Below are 5,271 nucleotides of genomic sequence, written 5' to 3' on the forward strand. Positions count from 1 at the left end.
TTTTATATTTACTAATATTGCTGCTCATATTACTTTTATATTACTTTTTATACTCTGCTATGTATTAACAAACAATAATACGTTGTGTCTTTGACCCTAGTTATCTTAAGTAATTTTAGTTTTCCAAATTTTATGTTAATGTTGCAAAAAAATATGAAGCATTAGATCATAGGACACACCTAAGGTCTTTGGTTTTATGACACAAACAAACACAACACCACAGGAACATGGATAGGTATCACATGCATGGCAAGATGTAAACTTTAACAAGGCAGTTATCACAGAGATATGACTTTGTAATCAAACAATAATTTAAATAGGAAAAAAATGTTTCAGCCTAGTTGTAATGAACTTTTTGTTTTGTCGTCGTGCCCTGTCAGTCTCAATCATAATAACTGGAGAGGAGAGGGGGCCGATTCACTGGACTGTGTCTCTAACTTGTTGTTCTGGGAATTATCACAAGCTACCCAAAACAGTTTTAAAAAGGAACCCAATTTGGCGGAAAAAATGAATTAAATAAGGTGGGACCCAAACACATGAACCCACTGTAAAACTGTTCCCCATGGGGGGTAGAAGTTTGTTATTGTCACCCTCTACTCTCCCACTGTGCTGAGCTTGCGGAGGAGTGACAAGATCCGAGCCAAATAACAAATACTCTATCAACTCTGTATACACTGTGTTTAGTAATTCAGCTCAGTTAAAAACCCATCCACATGAGCTGGCTGAGTAAAATATACAAATGTCAATATTTGTTTGTCTGTATGGACTGTCGTGCCAAGCTGAGAAGAAGAAGAGACGGAATAAAGTGGAGGAGTGAAGGGTGAAAGAGAGCACTGTTTCTTTCTTTTGTGTCAGTAGACTGCCCTGCCAAATCAATTCATATGTGCTCAATCAAATGCTATTTAGCTTGGTGGAGGTGGTAAAAAAAAACTGCAGAGAATGGTTATCAGTGCATCTTAAACTAATTGTTTATTCATTTACAGAGGGTGAAAAAGGAAGAGAAAAAGGACAGATGAGCATCTCTTCTGTGCACACAAAAATCTCACACAGAGATTAGAAACCAAAGCCAACAGAAGCACAGCAGATGCAGTAAACAGTCACAGACAAAGAGTAGGCTGCACTCAAAGCAACATTTTGCTGTTATTATTGTGGATATTATGTCAATCTTAAATGACTTTTCTTAAGTAAGACCAACAAGGAGCAAAGCCATCAGTTCCACTTCAAAATAGAAAATATGCATTGTTTATACCCTGCCTCAGAAATAAAAAAAATCAGATTCTATAATTTGATAAAAAATATGATTGAAAGATGAGAAAAGATTTTTGTGTGAGAAATAAAAAATACGACTTTAATATAATTTATCCTGAATTTCATGTTGTTACAACATTTTATCATCCCAGTATTGTGAATTGTATTAAATCATGAGTTGAGTGAATCGTTAAATCTCTGGTTTCAAGTTGTTAAGTTGTGACTAATTTCAACCATTCCAACAACATCCAGTTTTATCATTTTATAAATGCAGTAGCTGTTATATAATAGGTCATTCATGCATACGAGATCCAGTTTCATGGTTTTATGAACATGATTAAGAAATGATGATTTTTTTTAACAAACACAAGCTGAAGGAGCTGTATGACGCTCACAAAGTACAGAATGGCACAAAGGATTAAATACGTTGACCTCAGCTCATAAGGTCAACAACATTTTGTCTTCACTTTGTATTGCTGTTCAGCAATAGTAGCAACAGCAATAAAAGCTACAAACCCAAAAACTTCCTATATTCATTCAGAAGGAGCTGCTGCAGTTGGAAATGTACTATATGTTTTCTAGGGAAATACTAAAATCTGGGGCTATATGTTGAAATTAAGTATACTGTGTGTGCAACTGAGAATGTGAATTATTTAGGATACACTGGCTTAAAATGTGTTTACTAGCAGAGGGGCATTAAAAATAGTGATGCTAAAGAGCGAGTTTGTTTATTTTTAGGTTTAATATTTTCTGTCCCAGCAGATGTCCAGAGACGTTTTTCACAATACTAGTTTGTGTTCAAAACTAGCTTAAGCTTCATGACAAATGGTACCTGTATAAAATAAGATAAGATAAAAAACCTTCATATTATTGTCCACAATGGGGAAACATTGCAGTTTTGCACAGTTAGCAGAAGGACAGAATAAAAAAGAGCACAAAGAGTAGCTTATAAAAGAAATAAGTAACTTGTGGACCCCTCAAGTAAAATGCATACCTGCAGTGGGATGTTCTGCAGTGCTGGAAGTGGTCTGTTTCAAACTCATGGCCCAAATACTGTGCAGCCAACAAACAAGTTTTGGTTTGCAGTTTTAAATCAGACTTCCTTTATTCTTACTTCTACACATGCTGTTTTGTGTTGATTTGACGTATGACATTCCCTTTCTCTTGACCCTCCAAGTCCCACTTTTTGCTTATAGAACAATATTTGTTTCTTTTCAGATTTGAGGGCTATTGTCACCCAAATCCCACAGAAGCTTTACTTCGGCACCTGTTCTATACACTGAATTTTAGCCTATTATTGAGGCCTTTACAGACTGGACAGGTTTAACTGAATATCCTGGGACATCACTCAGTGTGGAAGAGTGTCAAATTGACATATTTTGAAATATAAATGTTTCAGATTTTTACTATATTTGACCCTGGAATATATAGTGGACCTGAGGAAGTTGCAAGCGAAACGCATTGTTTTGCTCTTAAATAAATCACAGTAAAGTCAATCATTTTTTCACTACATGGTCATGCAACCTGGAATATATAGCTTCAATTTATTCGTCACAGTATCACATTTTTAGGGATACTATAGCAGCCAACAAATTACAAGTAGGTTAACACCTCACAACTTTTACCTATTCTTTGGCATGTACAGCTGCTGCAGATAAATGTCAAGTCCCACAGGGTCTAGAGGTGTAGACATCATTCAACCTCATGGAGGATCTGAACCTTATAGCAAGAACCAGATTTAACATGCCAAACATCAATATTCACACTGTAGAACACCACAGATGAGGCATAAGTCTGGTGAAACGTGTGGACAGGTGCTAAATATAGGGGTGTTTTGCTAAAGCACCCAATCTGCATGAGCCACAACGAGGCCTGGTGTCAGCAAAATCTTCTTGAAGCGAGAAATGCCTGCAGTGTGGCTGTCAGTGTTAATCTCAGCACTCAATGGTGGGACTTCTTTTCCTCTAAACTGTCAAGATTCTCAGAGTAAGCGGGCTGCAGCTGAGGTGGAAAAGGTTTGAGACAAAGAAGGTGGGCATTTCTGATTCAAATGTCAAAACAAACTCTCATCCATAGTCATCTTCTCTCATTTCCCCCCTTCAAATCCCTAGCAGTTTGTTTGATATTCAAATTATTTTTTATGCAAAACTAAATTCACTTGATACATTTGGAAAAACCTACAATTCTCTCAAAGGAAAAGAACAACAAAAAAAACATTGAATGATAAAGGTTTTTAAAAACACATGGTGTCGTCCACACATCACACCCACTTGTTGACTGTGACCAGCTTTCTGTTACGAAATGTTGCGTAATGTAGCCCTTTTTGGACTCAAGAAATCTGCCTATTTTACTTGTCAATGCATTTTTCAACAGGTGATATGTTTTTCATCTTTAAATATCACACAATCATGACTAATGTGCCATGCTGTAGTCAAGACCACCTTTGTCGAGTCCAAGACCTAAACTAGTCAATGCCGAGTGAAGTCCAAGTCCAAAGGGGTTAGATTCTAAGTCAAGTCCAAGTCCAAAGAGGTTTAAGTGCAAGTCAAGTAAGAGTCGATTTGAGAGACAGTGAAGACTGTAACAGAAAAGAAGAATGCTTGCCATTGCCAATTAGATGAATTTGGCAGCCAGGCATATGATTGCAGGTGACATTGATTGTCCAAGTGTAAACACCAATGAGTCCAAGACAAACCCGAGACCATGGCAGAAATGTCTCGAGCCCCTCAGACTCAATTCTACAGCATTGCTAATGTGTCAATAATCTTGAGTTCAGAGACAATTCTTTTTACATTCTTGGTCTGATTGTATATTGTATAATATAATTCTTGTTGTAACACGCTTCTGCCATAGCACATTATCATAACAATAATTTACTGCAGCAGCTGTTAGACACTTGCCTTTTGGCACACAGAAATCGCAAGTAGACATTTCTTTGTTATAAGTGGTCACAAGCCAAAAACATTGGGGACCCACTGGTTCAGATGATCTGGCTAAAGTGCTTTGTTTACAACATGTCTTACTCCTTGTGACTTTGTTGAAGCTATGTTCTATAATGTCAGCAGTTACTTTGGTGAGCACAATGTTGTCACAATTGATAGAAATGATGGCAAAAACTACAAAAGCAAGAACAAAGTTGTGATAACGCTCAATGAATAAATGCCAGTGAAGGAGGTGTACTTGGGTACTTGCATTAATCATTGCTGTTTTTCTCAACAGTTATTACAAAGTGATGAATTTCTGGGTGTCTTTTCAAGAGGCAGTATCTAATTATATGCTATATCTCATAAATTGATTGCATTTTTTCTCCAAGCAATTACGTACATCTGAAAAAAAAATTCAGCCTTGCATAATTTCTGCTGACCAAAACTCAACAATTACCAGGAACTGCAAAGTAATAATGTAATTAATTAAAGTATAATATAGAAAGATATATATATATATATATATATATATATAGCCTTATGAGAAACACTTCCTCAAACAAAAACAAATTACAGTAAATGTTTCAAAACAAAGAAGAAGACATATGCCTTGTTTTCTGTGCTTAAAGTCCAAAATATTACAATTTTAGAATCTGTTAGATTTACAGGAAGAACACTTTCAGAAACCCCCAGGATTATAAAAAGATCATTATCAAAGATTATTACGCCAGCCTGTGTAGGTCCGTAATCCACCATCACATTCATTACCCACTAAAGACTCTTGGCGTATCCTCCTTGGATTTCATCTTCCGCATGAGCATTAGATTCCTTTTCTTTGTTGTTATGCATTATTCATAAAAATAACTGTGGCTGTTTATAAGTTCCATACATCTGTCATGAATATGTTTCATTTATCATTCATGTTGAAGCTCAGTATGGTTGGGAAAAGAGAGCAATCATGAATGTGAAAAAATAAAAACACAAAAAACAGGTTCAGCTGAATTCTTTTTATGAACTATGTCCTTTCAGAGTCACTTTGGTGATCAGTCTACTTTGTTTGTGTATTTTTACATGTTTAAAATCACTGTAATAATAATAG

The sequence above is a fragment of the Morone saxatilis genome, unplaced genomic scaffold (assembly GCF_004916995.1).
Source record: "Morone saxatilis isolate NCDOM2014 unplaced genomic scaffold, NCSU_SB_2.0 Contig19, whole genome shotgun sequence".
Lineage (NCBI taxonomy): Eukaryota > Metazoa > Chordata > Actinopteri > Moronidae > Morone > Morone saxatilis.